Raw genomic sequence first — 18,809 nt, 5'->3', positions numbered from 1 at the left:
GACAACGGCCCTGCATTTGTGAGTTCAGTCTCACAGGCATTGGCCAAGGCTGTGGGCACTAATTAGAAACTACATTGTGCCTACTGGCCCCGCAGCTCCGGGCAAGTAGAGAGAATGAACCGAGACCTTGACAAAGCTAATTCTGGAGACTGGGGGTGGATTGGTGGATCTCCTTCTTTTAGTCCTCCTCAGGGTACAATGTACACCCTACTTAAGCAAGGTGACCCCATTTGAAATAATGTCTAGGAGACCACCCCCACTCCGCCCTCGGCTACAAGAGGTTGCTCTACCAGAAATGACTGGTCAGTCTGTACTCCAGTCACTGCAGTCATTACAGTCTGTCTTAAAAAGAACCCACGCAGGGATCCGAAATGCCCACACTGAGACAGAGATGGAGGTGGAACCACATCCTTACCAACCCGGGGTCTTCGTTTGGATACGTCGCCACCAAGTGGAAAATATGGAGCCTCGCTGGAAGGGACCGCTTACTGTCATCCTGACCACCCCCACGGCAATAAAAGTAGAAGGCATCAGGGCCTGGATTCACGCAGGTCACATCAAATGAGCTGAAGACGAGGACAAGGACACCCCCCAGAGATGGAAGCCGCAGTCAATGGACCCCGCTGACCGTCGACTAAAGCTAAGACTCAAAAGACTATGAGTTCATTGTTGCTCCTATTGTTACCTGTTTACGTAAAGTATAAGTGGAAAATAAGATGAATGGAATTAGGAAAAATGGAAAAGGTTATACAAAGCAGTAAATGGCTAACTCATCAGCCAACTGTGCACTAATGTCATTTATATAAGAGAAAATTAGAGCAATAAAACGTTAGTCTTACATGCTCAATATAACACAGAACTGGCTGAAAAGTCAAGGATTTGACTAATCTCCAAAGAAAAGGGGGGAATATAAGGGCCTACTTAAACAGAGGGAGCGGTTTTGTTATTTATGCAGTAAACTTAGATTGACCCTATGCAGTAAACTTAGATTGACTCTGCCCCTCCCAGAGGAACTTACTTGCAAAGCATAGATACAAAGGCAGGTCAGGCCAGGAGAAGACATCCAATCAGTGGGACGCGCATATATCTACTAGGGTAAATTGAAATTTAATTGGCCGCCTGTGTGTAAACTAGCAGTTTTGTGTGTGTGTGGCAGACCCAGCATGACTGTACAGTTTTCTCTGTGTATTGCAATCTCACTGGCCACCTGTGGGTAGCCCGGCTAAACTGCCTCTATAAAAGTAAGTCTGTGAGGCTGGGAGGGGTCGCCTCTTTACAAGAGACAGCCCTGACCAGTCAGTGTGATTCTCGATACTTGGCACGAAATAAAGCTTTGCTTAACCTTCACTTTGTATCAGGACCCTAACATTAACATATATTTTTAGAAAACTCCTCACGTTCAAAACATTATGCTAGCAATTACCATTCATGAGGCATAAATAAAAGAATACGAAAATGATTGTCTACCTGTACCACCAGGATTCTCCAGAAAAACAGAACCAACTGTGTGTGTGTGTGTGTGTGTGTGTGTGTGTGTGTGTGTGTGTGCAGAGATTTATTGTAAGGAATTAGCTCCTGCAATCATGGAGGTTGGCAGGTTGGGAAATCAGGAAGAAGCTGCTGCCATAGGCTCAAGGCAGAATTTCTTCTTTTGAAACCTCAGTTTTTGCTTAGAAGGCCTTCAACTGACTGATGAGAGACCCATCCACATTATCCAGGTTAATGTCCTTTGCTTGAAGCCAACTGATTATAGATATTAACTGCATCTACAAATGCCTTCACAGCAACAGCTAGATTAGAGTTTAATTAAGTAACCGGGTGCTAGAGCTTAGCCATGCTGACCCATAAAATTTATCATCACATTGCCCTAATACCTTCCTTTCTTGAGGTTATTTCCAAAGAAAATCTTTCTTGCAAAGTTTACCAGAAATCACTAAGCTCCATTGTGAGAAATGTGTTCATATGCTTTAAACTGATCATGATACTGCTTTGGGAAGTCAACTCACCAGGACTCCTTCCAGTTCATATCATCACATATTATAATCCAATATAGGTAATAACAAAGGGGAGGGGAGGCTCTGTCCTATGCTCACAATTCAGGGACAAGGGTCCTTCCTGCCAGAGGCCACATCTTTGTGTGGTTCCCTAGAGTCCTCTCCAATTAGCCAGGGAATAAAAGAGAATTGCACCTGAGAAGTTCTCTACACCAGCCTGGAAATAATCCTATCATTCCTACTCCCTCACCATTGCCCAGACGTTCACAGTGCTACACCTACCTGCAAGGGAGCCCAGAAAAATGTGGTCTACCTGGGAGCTCAGGAATAAGAAGACAGCACAGATGGTTAGGGAGGACTAGCATCTTTATCACAACTGGTGCCTTATTTTACAGAGACTTACGCATACAACTGAAAAACAAAGAGAAGGAATAACCCCTCCTGAGAAAAGCAAACACAGGAAACTATACACATAAATCTTGAGATCAAAACCACATCCCTCTCTCTCTTTAATTCTTTCTCCCTATGGAAGACAAACAGTCAAGATGGTGGAGTTGAAATATGAGGGAACTTAATACCAGAAGCTGAGTTTAAGAAAACAGAGATACTATTTGTATGTGGACACTGCAGCCTTAACAACAGAAATGCCAGGACCAGTGATGGCTGCAAAAGCTAGGCTGAAGTCCCAGGATAATGCCCAAATCTGGGACAGGTTTCTTAGCATGGTGGACTTGCTCCTCCCATCTGCCTATCCATTCTCCTCTCCCCTATCCTCCTCCTTCCACAAGTATCTCTACAATTATGCCTCTTTCATGAATCCTCTTTGCCTCGGGTCACACTGATTTCTTTCAATTTATATCTTATTGCTTCTCTAGCTAAGTGAAATATCTTGCTTGGGCTGTGACAATTCTTTCTTTTGTGCTTTTATGTAATTAGAACAAGTACTCAAAATTCAGGAATACAGATGGCCTCCATTTTGTAAACCTCATGCTTCATTCAGTGTTGGACCCATAAGAAGGGATGAATAAATATTTGTTACTTGATTGGCTTCCATTTCTGGAGTTGGGTGAGAGGGATGTCTCCTGAGAACACCCAGATCTTGGTTGGGAATAGGAAAGGCAGGAACTCTCCTCCAGCATAACCTCATACACCAGGATCAGTCAGACTTACTAAGGGATTGAGCAGTCAGTTCAATAAAGTCCTAAAGACACTCTTTTTAGTCACATTCACTTTTTTCCCTCAAATTTGTTACACAGACTTCATGATATCCAGAAAAAGGTAGATATCATCTAACACCCCAGGCTGAAATGAGTATGGCAAAGGCAGCATCCTGGACAAGGTCTGATTTCCAGGTTCGCTCTTCTGCGACCCACGTGGCGATAGCTGTTTTCAGGCAGTATCTTCTCAATCCAGTCACCCTCAACAATAGGAGGGGCACGCTTTAACTCAAGAACTTTGTAATGATAAAAGAATTAATTTAGAGGGAACGTATCTGCATTGTACAATAAAAAATGACACTTCATAAAACAGGGCATCCCATTATAATGATATGTGGCAGAGGAAAATGAATAAATCCTAAGGATCATGAAACACTTTGCTTTCTGAGTTGCTTCCTGTGACTGATATCAAGAAGAACGTACACCTACTCAGGCTGGCCCCATTGGTGGCCCCAAAACATCTTTAGTCTGTTGGAGTCAAAGATGTTTATGACACACCATCTATGATACCTGCCCATGCTTTTGGCTGCTGACTTAATGAGACTTACTCTGTGCAGGTGAAAACTCAGAAGTTACTAAAATATGTCACTGGATGTCTGAATTAGAACAGACCTCAGAAACAAGCCAGTCTAATTTTCTTTAGTTTTCCCCTAGTTATGTGTGTCCACAATCACTCCATCTCTAAAAACACCTGTGTAGCCTTCAAATATGGACTTCTGGATGACTTCCAAAGGGAAGTTTTCCAGGACTCATCTGCCATTAATAAATACTTCACCTAGATCAGTTTCCCCCATATGTGTTCTCTTAAAACCTTATACTTCTCCTTCATATACCCCATCCCAAATGCAATTAAATTCTTGTATAATTATTTGTTTAAAAGGATACTTATTTCACTTATTTTACTACATAATTCACTAATAAGCATAATAATTATTATATCCTGAATAAAAACAATAAATGGCATACAGAGAAATTTTAATATTAATTTCCAGTATTCTCCTCAATGTCTTTGGTAAAAATCTTCAGTCAAGGATGATTAGAAGAACAATCACTATTGGGGTTCAGTCAAAGTCCTAGTTCTCTTGTCTCATATTTATCCATTTCTGCATCCCTTCTGTCAAAAGCCACATACTATTTGTGGTTTTACACACATGATACAGAGCTCACTTCCTTCGAGCAAAATCGTTATTCTTACTATATGCTCATGGGTTTGTTCAATGTTCCATTTAATATCCGCTCTTAATAGTTATGCTGCAAAAGTGGGTGCTTTCACTACTCTCCACTCGATCTACAAAATGCCATCTGCTACTGATCTGAGTCCTCTGTGTCCCATGGGGAAGATCCACATGACAGATCTACACTAGGTTGAGGTGATAGAGATGGCTTTATTCATCTCACATTTGAAGAGGAAGAAAAGCTACCTAATGAGAACAGAGTTGAAGACCCCTCCTGGAAAGTAATAGGGATGCCATGCTTAATGCCCCTGAAATAGCACCAACTTTCCACCTAGAAGTTGCAGCTAAAGAGTCTTTAACTCTATCATGCTCAATAGCCAGGGGGCAACATTAGCAAGTGTTGTATTTTTCAGTATCTCTAGGGGCAATCTACCAAATTATCAGGGAAAATAATTCTTTCTCAAATGCATATAAAAAATAGATCAGTGGCAAATGTAGAATACCAGACATTTGGGTGGAAATTTTTCTTCTATGCTTGTCAATTTGATGTTTCTTCTTCCTCAGATTTTTCAGCCTAGGTATCTAAGCTCTTTTCTCAGGAGAAAAGAAACTTTTCATACTTTCATAAATTATTTTTATAATATTCATATAATAAAGAATAGAAGTGTTTGATCTCAGTAAATATAAGAGTTCACAATACTCTTTCATGTGAAGACATTCATACCATCACACTCTGAAGGGAACAGAATCATGGTCCACTCATGACAAATGTGCTTCTCTGCTCACTCATCAATGGTGTACAGTTTGGCACATTTTCTAACTTTGATCCATTAATTCAGTTACTACACAACCCCAACCCGATCAAAACCACAGAGTTCAATTTGTCACCGATTAGCTATAGCTTCACTCTGTTTTGTAACAAACGTTAAAACTTTGATCTCAACCAGTCCTCCTGCAAATCCATATCAAGGGTCATAGGTGAAATCAGACAAAGCATTTATCACAAATAACTGAAAAACAACTCCAAATGTATGCCATGTCTGGGGTCAAAAGCAACAATTGCTACAGGAAAGATGACATGCCTTAATTGGTTTACACACCTTATAGGCAGTAGTGACAAACAGACCGTTTCTTATGCCACTTACAGTCATGAATTTTCAGAAGATATACACGGGCTTTTGATGAAATGAGTTTAAATTGTCATTTAAATAACATCTTTCATGATGAGAATCATGCTGTATAATGTGTTGTAATTACAATTCATCATTCAAATACAGAAATTTAGCTCATTTGACACCACATAATCAAGGGCAATACTGCATTTTTTACTACCATTATTTCTACCTTTGTCAAAACCAACAAGAGCAACAGTTCTAGCACTCAAGGATTTACAAACATGTCGTCAGGATTTGTCTCAGAGTAACTGACAATATTTTATGAATCACATTGCTCTAAAAGTTTAAGTTTCTAACATAACCATGATGTACTAAGTCCTATGGATAATACAAAATGAATATCAGACATGACCCACTGTATTGGTTAGAGTTGTCCAAACAAAGAGAACTAGTAAAATATATCTATACATAAAGAGATCTATTTACGGAGTTTGCTCATATGACCGTGGAGGCTGAGAATCCCCCAAATCTGCATTTGGCAAGAACCCAGAGGCCAGTGGCATAAATTCTCAGGGCTGGCAGCCTCCAGACCCACGAAAAGCCAATGTTTCAGTTCCTACCTGAAGGTGGAAAAAGATCAACATCCTGGCGTAAAGCAGTCAGGCCAAAAGAGTTCTCTCCTACTGAATATTTTTGTTCTATTTAGGTCTTTAATTATTTGGATGACACCCACTCATATTTTAGAGTCTACCGATTCAGAGGTTAATTTCATCCAGAAACACTCTCATGGACACAGTCCAAATAATGTCCCGCCAAATATAAGGCACCCCAGTAGTCCAGTCAAATTGATACACAGAATTAACCATTTCACTCATTTTTTACAAGAAGCCCATTATTTGGGAAGAAATAAGACCAGCCCAGTAAGTTGTAGTAAACAATGACAAAATGACATACAATTAAGTGCTAAATCATATGATAATGCCTTTAATAGAACTATAGAAAGAGAATAATCAGAGAATTTCTGATTAAAAATATAATATGCTTTCATTCATTTACAAGTTAATAATCCAAAGAACTAAAGAATATAAAGGCTGTCTTGTCACCAACAAAAAGAAACAAAAAATAAAATGCCTAAAATAACTTAAACATGGGCTAAAAAAAAAAAAAAAGCACACACATGAGGGAGAGAAATAACAGACTGCTTCAGCATTTTCCTGTCTGAATCTTGATAACATTTTATACCTTGGTGTGAAAGATTGCTTTAGATGAGAGAAAAAGACTTTTGATGTCATATTTCCCTGACACCTGCTGGTCTTAAGTGTTTCAGCAAATAATTCAGCCTGCTGGGAATTCTTGCATTATAATTTTTATATTCATACCTTCTCAAACATTCTTAGAGGTTTTCAGCAGAAGAGGAAGAGCAACTGATGCCAAGTGAAATGATCTCTGAGAGGACCAAATATTATTCACTGCCTAAATTTGTAACCCACTACCTACTGGATTCTATTGTTTCACAGGCAGTGTTTTACTGGAAGAGGTATGAGGAATTACTCACATTCGGTTACTCACCTTCCATTCCCCAAGGACTACACAATAACATGGAAACAGTTCCATTGGCTAACCTTAATAGCAGCAACCTTAACTGTCCAATAGCAGTTTTTACTGGGAACTAATAATAGAAATTATTATACAAAGTTCGATAATCTCTCTCTGTTTCTTGAGGATATGAATCCCAAACACCCTCAGAGTTACTGAAATGTTTATAGCTGAAAACCAATCACCTAATTCAGTTTTTTCTATTATATTTATTATATTGAAACACAATAGTTGTTTCCTGTTATTATACTTCAGTAATTCTAGATCAGCTCTCCAGTCTGACATAACCACAATAGCCAGGTTCCGTATCTTAGCACAGGCTAACTGAATGCTCCCTTTCTGCCAACAAGAATAGCAAAATTTACTCCATTTTTCTTGGTTCTATCAGTTCTCTTATGACAATGATTTTTTTGAATGGTCATTCCTTTTGCTGGGCTCTAACTGACTAAAGTTGCTCTTTCTCTTAAAATTCTCCTATCATTTCAGAGCAGCCTCTCTCAACCATAGGGAGATTAGATATAAGCAAATGGAAGTGAACATCCTTATCTGCCATGACAGTACTTGATATTTAGGAGATTCTGGAGTTCCCAAAGCCCAGATGGGTTCCCTGGAAGCCGTGGTGTTGAGAAATCTAAGGATCCAGTACTGGGAGAGATGAACCACAGAACCCAGAAAAAAACCACACAAGTGGAAGGGACTACCAATGTCAAGAGGAGAGCCAAGCAGGAAACCCAAGTAGACTAGGTGAAATCTACCCACACCCTTGTGGATACCAGCTAACGAAAACCAGGCACTGATAAAGCTAATCCCGAAAAGACAGTAAGAATAGAGATGGTAGTCCAACACAAGAAGTCTACCTCCACACTGCATGAAACAATTCAATTTTCTCTCACAACAAATATGCCATTTGGAGAAAAAAGAAAGAGTCCTAACAAGGAGATAAATGCTTTGAACTGATGAGCTATTTCATTTTACCAGTTGCCCTAAAGCCCTACTGCAAAAACTAAATTGATCACAAAGAAACACGTGTTAAACCAGAGAAGGTTGAGTTACCTCTAATAGGCAATTTAAGTGCTTCCTATCACACTCAGGCTCCCACTAGCTGCTGAACTGTACCCAGACTAGATAAGATCAATTACAGCAAACAAAAGCAGGAGCATATTTTGTGCAAGTTTGTATTCTGAACTTTAACCCCAAAATGCGGAAATAAATAAGATGAAGTTCATGTCTTCCTAGAACTCACACACGATATGGGGAAAGCACATTAAAAAGATTATCCACTATGGCCAGCTGAGATTTATCCATGGGATGCAAAGGTGGCTCGACATTAGCAAATCAATCGATGTGACAGAACAAATCAATAAGAGAAGAGAGAAGAACCACATGGTCCTCTTAATGGATGCAGAAAAAGCATTTGACAGAATACAGCACTCTTTCCTGATCAAAACCCTTCAAAGACAGGGATAGAGGGAACATTCCTCAACTTCATAAAATCGATCTGTGAAAGACCCACAGCAAATATCATCCTCAATGGGGAAAAGCTGACAGCCTTCCCTTTGAGATCAGGAACACAACAAGGATATCCACTCTCACCACTGTTATTCAACATAGTGTTAGAAGCCTTGAAACAGCAATCAGACAACAACAACAACAACAAAAAGGTATTCAAATGACAAAGAAGAAGTCAAACTCTCTCCCTTCACAGATGACATGGTACTTTATATAGAAAACCTATAAGACTCCACCCCCAAACTACTAGAACTCATACAGCAATTCAGTAATGTGGCCAGATACAAAATCAATGTACAGAAATCAGTTGCTTCTTATACACTAACAATGAAAATATAGAAAAGGAAATTAGAGAATTGATTCCATTTACTATAGCACCAAGAACCATAAGATAAGATACCTGGGAATAAACCTAACCAAAGAGGTAAAGGATCTGCACTCGAAGAACTACAGAACGCTCATGAAAGAAATTGAAGAAGACACAAAAAGATGGAAGAGCATTCCATGCTCATGGATCAGAAGAATAAACATTGTTAAAATGTCTATACTGTTTAGAGTCATCTATGCTTTCAATGCCATCCCGATCAAAATTCCACGAGCATTTTTCAAAGTGCTGGAACAAATAATCCTAAAATGTGTATGGAAACAGAAGAGACCCTGAATCACCAGGGATATGTTGAAAAACAAAAACAAAACTGGGGGCATCCCATTACCTGATTTCAAGCTGCTTTACTACAAAGCTGTGATCACCAAGACAGCATGGTACTGGCACAGAAACAGACACATATACCAGTGGAACAGAGTAGAGAGCCCAGATACGGATTCTCAATGCTATGGTCAAGTAATCTTTGACAAAGCAGGAAAAAATATACAGTGGAAAAAAGACAGTCTCTTCAATAAATGGTGCTGGGAAAATTGGACAGCTATCTGTAGAAGAATGAAACTCAACCATTCTCCTACACCATTCACAAAGACAAACTCGAAATGGATAAAAGACCTCAACATGAGGCAGGAATCTATCAAAATCCTAGAGGAGAACAAAGGCAGTAACCTTGTCAACACTGACCACAGCAGCTTCTTTCAAGACTTGTCTCTGAAACAAAGGAAACAAAAACGAAAATGGACTTCTGGGACTTCATCAAGATCAAAAGATTCTGCACAGCAAAGGAAATAGTCAACAAAACAAAGAGGCAACCCACGGAATGGGAAAAGATATTTGCAAATGACACTAAGACAAAGGGCTAATATCCAAGATCTATAAAGAACTCCTCAAACTCAACACCCACAAAACAAATAATCACGTCAAAAAATGGGTAGAAGACATGAACAGACACTCTCCAAAGAAGACATATAAATGGCTAACAGACACTTGAAAAAATGTTCATCATCATTAGCCATCAGGGAGATTCAAATCAAAACCACATTGAGATACCACCTTACACCAGTTAGAATGGCCAAAATTAACAAGACAGTAAATAATGTGTGTTGGAGAGGATGTGGAGAAAGGGGAACCCTCTTACACTGTTGGTGGGAATGCAACTTGGTGCAACCACTTTGGAAAAACAGTGTGGAGACTCCATAAGAAATTAAAAATAGAGCTTCCCTATGACTCCGCAATTGCAATACTGGGTATTTACCCCAAAGATATAGATGTAGTGAAAGGAAGGGCCATCTGTACCCCAGTGTTCATAGCAGCAATGGTCACAGTCAGCAAACTATGGAAACAACCAAGATGCCCTTCAACGGACGAATGGATAAGGAAGATGTGGTCCATATATACAATGGAGTATTATGCCTCCATCAGAAAGGATGAATACCCACCTTTTGTATCAACATGGACAGGACTGGAAGAGATTATACTGAATGAAATAAGTCAAGCAGAGAGAGTCAATTATCATATGGTTTCACTTACTTATGGAACATAAGGAATAACACAGAAGACAGTGGGAGATGAAGAGGAGAAGTGAGTTGGGGAAAATCGGAGAGGGAGACAAACCATGAGAGACTGTGGACTCTGAGAAACAAACTGAGGGTTTTGGGGTGGGGGGGTGAGCCTAGTGGTGGGTATTATGGAGGGTATGAATTGCATGGAGCACTGGGTGAGGTGCATAAACAATGAATTTTAGAACACTGAAAAAAAATAAAACTAAATTGAATTTTTTAAAAAAAGAAAATGTCATAAAAGGAGAGTGTGATCAATGGAAAAATAAAAATATGTATAAGCACAAAGTTAGCGCAAAGATTGAAAAAATATATATGAAAGCTAAGAGGAGGATAAGGAAAGGCATCCTGGAAAAGGAAGTATGTTGGGTTTCAGAGGATGAATAGGAGTTTATCACACATTAGAGAGAGTGCCCTGGAGGTAAAAAGAAAAAGTTCCAGAAGAGTAGAAGAGTTCAGAATGTTCAGATTAGATGTTCACTAGAGCATAAGAGAAAAATTTAATTTTCAGACAGAATTCCATTCACTGCTAACTAATATTATAGCTTGGAGAACAAAATCTACTTTATTTCAAGACATTAAAATTCTATTTTTTATTTTAAAAATATTTTTATTTTTTAAATTTCTTTTCAGTGTTCCGGAATTCATTGTTTATGCACCACACACAGTGCTCCATGCAATACGTGCCCTCCGTAATACCCACCACCAGGCTCACCCGACCACCCACCCCCCCACCTCTCCAAAACCCTCAGATTGTTTTTCAGAGTCCACAGTCTCTCATGGTTCATCTCCCCCTCCAATTTCCCCCAACTCCCTTCTCCTCTCCCTCTCCCCATATCCTCCGTGTTATTTCTTATGCTCCACAAATAAGCGAAACCATATGATAATTGACTCTCTCTGCTTGACTTATTTCATTCAGTATAATCTCTTCCAGTCCTGTCCATGTTGATACAAAAGGTGGGTATTCATCCTTTCTGATGGAGGCATAATACTCCATTGTATATATGGACCACATCTTCCTTATCCATTCGTCCGTTGAAGGGCATCTTGGTTGTTTCCATAGTTTGCTGACTGTGACCATTGCTGCTATGAACACTGGGGTACAGATGGCCCTTCCTTTCACTACATCTATATCTTTGGGGTAAATACCCAGTATTGCAATTGCAGAGTCATAGGGAAGCTCTATTTTTAATTTCTTATGGAGTCTCCACACTGTTTTTCCAAAGTGGTTGCACCAAGTTGCATTCCCACCAACAGTGTAAGAGGGTTCCCCTTTCTCCACATCCTCTCCAACACATGTCGTTAACAGTCTTGTTAAAAAAGGTTTTTTTTTTTTAATTTTTAATAGTGTACCCAGTGTAATGGACACCACAACCGTAGTACTGTTCAACCACCATAAGTTAGAAGTGATATTTCAAACATAAATTTGTAAGATTATTGTTCTTGTCCCCAATCCAGAAACTATACTCGAGATGGTTACAAATGTTTATTTCTGAGATGTAAAAAATGTGATCTGTTTCTACTCTATTCAGCCTCATTATCTTTTATTATTTCCAGTTTTAAAAAAATTGTAAGTCTCCATACAAGAGGTACTTCATGTCACTAATAACCATTTTATTTTGAAGCAGGGTCTTCTCAACTATTAAAAACATTGATTCTAATGATTTTGTGTCCTACTGAGAGTACTGAATATTTTTAAAGCCATTATGTTATATATTCTTTATAATTCTTCTTCAAAGATTCTAAGCAAGTATATTTTCTTTAGGTAGCAGTTTAAAAACCAGTTAACACTTCAAATAATCACAACAGTATTTTTATTGGTTACTTCTTTTCAGGTGGAATTCAAAAATTAAGCTGAAGAATAAGGACTTTTAAACCATGTCCAAGACTGTGGTTACTGATCATGTAAAATACATGGTATGACCTGCAGTATTCTAGGAAATATCTCCTGCCCAAGTATATTTCATCTACTTGCCAGGGCACCAAGAATGCTCTACTGATGATTCATGGCCTTGGATTTCAAAGATTTCTTGACCATCATTAATTCTGTATTAAGTCACGAGTACCCTGTTAAAGCTAACATTGAGACATTATCAAAGAATAGCTTTCAGTAGCATTTCCCAGTAAGTGATCGGTTCATGGTAAAGGAATTCTATGCTTGAAAAAGGTTGATAAATACTAAACATGATTTTTCTTAGACAGTCACAATTTATATTAGTGTATGAAAACATCAACAATTAGAAAAAAAAAAATCTTAGGGCACCCAGGTGGCTCAGTGGTTTTAGTATCTGCCTTTGGCTCAAGTCATAATCCCAGGATCCTGGAATCCAGTCCTGCTTTGGGCTCCCTGCTCAGTGGGAAGTCTGCTTCTCCTCCTCCCTCTGCTCTACCCTCCTGTTCATATTCTCTCATGAGATCTCTATCTCTGAAATAAATTAGTGAAATCTTTAAGAAAAATTTTGAACTTTTTCAAAGTCAGCTATTCCGAAATTCAGTTGACACTGGGACTCTTCTGGCTTTGACAAGAATTAATAACAACAGTAGCTGAAAGCAAGACACCAAAAATTAAACAAATAGGGGAACAACCAGAATGGAGTGCTCAGATGGCTAAGGGCACTTGAATGGCACTGACAGCAATGAATATGGACTATTCAAACGGAAAAAAATGGATGTATTCAGCTTTTCCCTTGAACAGGTCCTAGGGATGATCCAGTGCTTCAGGTGGATAAAATTTATTTGGTCTAAAAAGCTTTTTATTGGAGGCGGGTCCTCACAGAATCAGCTCTATTAAGGCACATTTTAAGATTATTTCAAGATTATCTAAAAACAACAGAATCAGGGTACCTGGGTGGTTCAGTTAGTTAAGTGTTTGCCTTCGGCTCAGGTCATGATTCCAGAGATCCTGGGATCAAGTCCACATCAGGCTCCCAGCTCAGCAGAGAACCTGTTTCTCTCCCTCTGTTGTTCCCCCTGCTTGTGTTCTCTCACTTTCTGATTGATTGATAGATAGATACATAGATAGATAAATCAATAAATAAATAAGTATATAAAAAAAACCAAAGTAAAGACAACAGAAAGGACACATAAGAGACCCACCCTTGAACATGCCATGTGGAAGAAGTCAAGAACATTGCCTCATTTGATGCCCCTTATATAAAGGACCACATTGAAAATATTTTTTAGAACTCAGTACTAAAAAACAAAGTTTTGCCTTCTCTAAGGGATGGAGATACTTCCTCTTTCCTAACAAGAATTAGGACGTCTTTCTACTTGCTTTGACTACCAGAAAACCCAAAGCTAAATGTCAGAGCAAATGTAACAATCATACAGGTCTATAAGGACAGGATGTTTGGGATTTTCCTTCTGCTCTTATTGATGCCTCTTCAGTCATGACCCTCCATTTCCCACACCCCATTAGTTTCTCATCTGTGCTTGTGATAAACTACCATTGGTTTATCCAAACACCATTTGGGAATATGAGAGAAGACAGGGGAAGAGATGGAAAGACAAATCAGGAAAGACAAACAGAAATGACTGGCTCCTGCAACAACCCAACACCAGTACCTTACATGGGATCTAGAATATTAATGCCTAAGTAGTTTTTAATTATTTTAGTGAAAAAGTGTTACCAGATAATATCTACCCCATCAAGATCTCCATGGATATGTGTTTCTTACTGAAATGTATGTCTAGGATACGAAAGAGAAGTTAATGCTGCCAGCTCCCTCCAGGGCTTAGGTTGAAGGGATTCTATCGTGGGTAGGCTAGGGGTGTAACCTTGGAGCAACAGTGAGGACATTTCAGAGACAGGCCAGAGAACCTGACAAGTAACTCCAAGGAGACTCTCTTATGGATCTGCAAAGGTCTGGGAGTGAGTTCACCTCTTCTACTAAAAACAGGTTGACCTACCAAGAAGGCAAAGTTAGGATGAGGGACAACAGGAGAGGAGATACACACACACACACATACAGCTAATGTATCTGACTGATAGGGCATGAATTTGGAAAGAAAACCACATACTATCTATTCAAAACACATTTTGTTTTGAGGACAAATTGTAGGACAAGCATTTGTGTTCTAAAGGGCTCAAAAACATGTTAATATACAGTGGACTGGTCACATACAGAAACCACAGTCAGATGTAGCTGCTGGTTTTATTACCTAACAATAAGCTATACCATAGGCATTTAATGTTAAAATTTGGAAGTTAACCACCCCCCTCACTCCTAAGGGTCTTACTGGGAAGAGAGTAAGAACACCAGAATCTATACTGTTGAGCAAGGTGTTACAGAAGGATTGATTCTGATTATGGTTTTCCAAGGACACAGTTTCAGCCTGCTCTGAAGGGCTCCTTATATATGACACCTTGTAGGGTAACTATCATGAGGAAATTACTGGAGAGAGAGTGGAGTTACTGCTTGTATAATTTTCCCAGTGGAAACTACACTGATTTATTCATTCCAACAATCAGAGAGTTTTCCATGTTCTGCCACTACAACAGTGGGCATGTAAAATCAAATAAAACATGGACTCTCCCCTCTGAGGTTAGTTAATGGTGCCAAAGTTCTGACTCTCTTGTTATAAGTTGACCTTTAGGCTCTTTCAAAATCCTTTCCCTTCTGAGGCAGGGTGAGGGTGAAGTAAGCAGCTGAGAGGGGCTGTACTCTTAACAACTGCTCTTGCCTTGGGCTCTTAATTTTCTCTTGAATTCTCTCTGAAACCTGAACTGGATAACCTTGGCAGCCCACCATGCCTTCCTGATACACAAGCTGGGTACTATGATGGGATGAGCACTGGATATTATATGCAACTGGTGAATTACTGAACTCTACATTGGAAACCATTGATGTACTATTTGTTGGCTAACTGAATTTAAATAAAAAGAAAAATTTGTATACAGCATCACTCCTGATAATTCTGTGTGCTTTGGAATCAGTCAGAGAATGGGGATAAGAGCAGGAAAGAGGATACTTGCCCCTCCGAATAGAGCTTTTCTGAAGGAACTTCTATTCTCTTGGGCATTTTGTCTACCAACCTATCATCTCACTCTAATTTTCTCCCTATTCCTGTCCTTCCTTTAGGGCTAAATTTTTTTAAGATAGATCTACATTCACCATCCTTATTTCTCCCATACACTACTCTGCTTACCTCCCCTATGACTCCAACCAACCACCTCACTAGTAACCAGATCACCTCCATGCCACAAAACCTCAAGAATGTTCACTTATTTTATTTGATCTCTCAAAAATATTCAATATATTTGGCTATGCCCTCCTCTTAAATCTTGTTCCTTGACCTCTGTTAGACTACACTCTCCTGGGTTTATTTGCTTTCCTGTTCTCTAGCCACTACCTTTTTTTTTTTTTCAAGACTTTATTTATTTATTTATTTGAGAGAGAACAGAAGTGAGAGAGATCACAGAGAGAGGGAGAACCAGGTTCACTGCTGAGTAGAGAGCCTGCCAGGGCTCAATCCCAGCACCCTGAGATCATGACCTGAGCTGAAGGCAGATGCTTAACTGACTGAGTCACCCAGGTGCCCCTCTCTAGCCACTTCTACAATGTTCTTCTCATTCTCCTTTCTTGGTCCCTCCATCTTTGCCTGAAAATTTTACATTGGATTTCCATAGGAGAACAGTCCAGACACTGTTTTACCTTCACTCTCCTTACTCACACATGGCCAGAAGTTGGATGTGAATCACACCTACTGCCAATATGTAGGACACATCCATACAGGGCTTTTCACGAGGGATGATTTCATCCACTCCCATAGCTTCAACAAGCACTTCTTTGCCAGTAACTCCAACTGTGTATTTCAAGCCAAGAACTCCCTTCTTAAGACAGATCCATATGCCCACAGCCTAAGCAACATTTTCATGTGTATATTTTACAAGTACCTCATTACTTAATGCATTCAAAACTGAACTTGAGGCCTGCTTTTCTTACAGTGTGTTATCTCAGTAAATTTCTCAAGACAGAGCTTTCTAGGAGCTTTCTCTGACATCTTTCTCTTACAACTCCCCATATCCAGTCACCCACTGAAGGCTGCCAGTTCGACCTTCTAAATACATCTTGAGCCATATCTACTTATATGCATCTCAAGGCCCCCACCATAAGCCAAGTCTCCAAATCAATCTACACCTGGACTAGCACCAGAGTCTTCCAAGTGATCTTCCTGAAGGGCTTCCTGCTTTCTACCAGTCTGTTCTGCACACACAATTGGAGTACACTTTTGTAAATGGATAACAAGTATGAATCTTATACAGAGACTTCAAATGTGCAGAGATACAGTATACTTTAGATCTCTAAAAATCAACTTAGTCTTAAAGTTCCAGATGTACTTAGAAGTGGAAAACGGAATCTTGCAAAATCAAGGTAATCTACATGATTTGGGTTAAATGCTCTAATTCAATCAGTCAGCCAATTCAAGATTCTCCTCAGGATTCACCAAACTGTGTTTCTTCCACCTTAGGATGATTGATGATCCTGTGATGATTACATACTCTCCCAACCTTGAGAGGGCAGGTATGGGGTAACTTTTCCATGAGCATTTCTTATCCTTGGTGATCCTGAGATTTGCCTCATCCTGATTGACCCACACCAGTGATGTTCTCCATCCTTCTACAACTTCTGAGCCAACCCACTGCTGATAATAACAGTATCAAAAATAACAACGGTCTCTTATTCTGATTCTTCTATATATATCAACTCATTTCCTCCCCAACACTTTGGGTCTGTCTGATGTACACCTCTCTTTCTCCTCAGAAAACTCAGGGCCTCTGCTGTTTTTGCACATCACACTATATGCACATGCCAAATTCTCTCAGTCTGTCCTTAAAGCCACTCATCCCAGCATCTCACTTAATCTCTGCCCTTGTCACTCTAGGGCCATGGTGGACACAAGGTTTCTCTATGACAATGGTAATCTCCCCATGCTACTCCTAGGAAAACAAGATAAGGGCTTTCTCTGCTTTCAGTTTCAACAGTACGTCAGACATTCACATCCCCAATCCAATTCCACTGAAATTTACAACTTGAGAGGGAGAAGGGTGCCTCAAGACTGTCTTAGAAATCCACACCAGCTGCTAATATTCTTGCTTCTTTTTCTCTATCCTGAAGCTCCATTCAATTGCCAACAATGTAAAACAAAAACAAAAAGTCTCCTCTGTATGTGAGAGGGAAACTGGCTTTGAATCTATTCTCTCCTACACTCTTGTTAATGGATAAATTCCATGTACTCTTTCTTCAGGCTTTGACCATTGTTGCTACAAATCCTGCTCTGGGGAGATTCATATAAAGTTTGTGCCTCAAGAATTAGGCTCTTCATTGAAAACTCAGGCTTACCCTTATACCTCAATAAAGCTGGGTAACGAAGAACACTTAGGCTTTCAACATCCTTATCACTGCTATGGATTTCAAATAACCAATAGACTTCTTTTTTTAAGGCAAAATCTGTTCTTCCTCTTAAATAATGGATGCCACTGCCTGAAATGGTAAACACCGTGGAACACTGAAAATAATGTGGGAAAGGAAAACCTCAGTTTTTGAAACCCCTAATTTTTTTTAATTTTCTGAGATGAATGCAAATATGATTAAGCACCTACCCCAAACACACAAGCCCTCTTCAAACTCTGGGTTTTTTAATTGATATATAATTGACATGCAACATTGTATAAGTTTAAGGTATACAATATGTAGATTTGATACATTTATATATCACAGAATGATTACCACCCAGCTAACCTCTCTATCACATCAATCATCATTTCCTTTCTATAGTGGGAACAATTAATATCAGGTCTCTTAGCAACTTTGAAGACTATAATACAGTATTGTGTCTATAATTCCTATGCTGTACTTCAGATCTTCAGGACTTATTTATCTACAAGTTGCAAGTCTGTACCCTTAAGCAACATCTCCCTAATCCACCCCCACCCAGGCCCTGGTAACCACCATTCTACTCTCTGTTTCTCTAAATTCAGCTTTTTCAATTAGCAATAATCGCGCCTCGGATAAACCTCATTGGCTACGATACTGCCACTGCGCAAAGCTTCTGAATTCAGCTTTTTATACAAAGTTTTTATTGATGTACAACTGACATAGAGAAAAGCACACAAATTGTGAGTGTAAGACCATGTGAATATACCCTTATCACAGCACAGGCCAGGAAGTCACAAGTATTCCATCTACACTCTCAAAAGAAATTAACATCCTTATTTCCATCACCATCCATTAACTTTGCTAGCCTTTTTAACTTTTTATA

The 18,809-nt window shown here is 39.3% G+C and overlaps 1 pseudogene; it reads right to left on the bottom strand.

Annotated features, from left to right (window-relative positions):
• Window positions 1–18,369: 18,369 nt before the first annotated feature.
• Window positions 18,370–18,598, bottom strand: LOC123941014 (annotated as a pseudogene).
• Between the last annotated feature and the right edge of the window lie 211 nt (window positions 18,599–18,809).

The sequence above is a fragment of the Meles meles genome, chromosome 4 (assembly GCF_922984935.1).
Source record: "Meles meles chromosome 4, mMelMel3.1 paternal haplotype, whole genome shotgun sequence".
Lineage (NCBI taxonomy): Eukaryota > Metazoa > Chordata > Mammalia > Carnivora > Mustelidae > Meles > Meles meles.
This window is presented reverse-complemented; position numbering and strand designations above follow the sequence as displayed.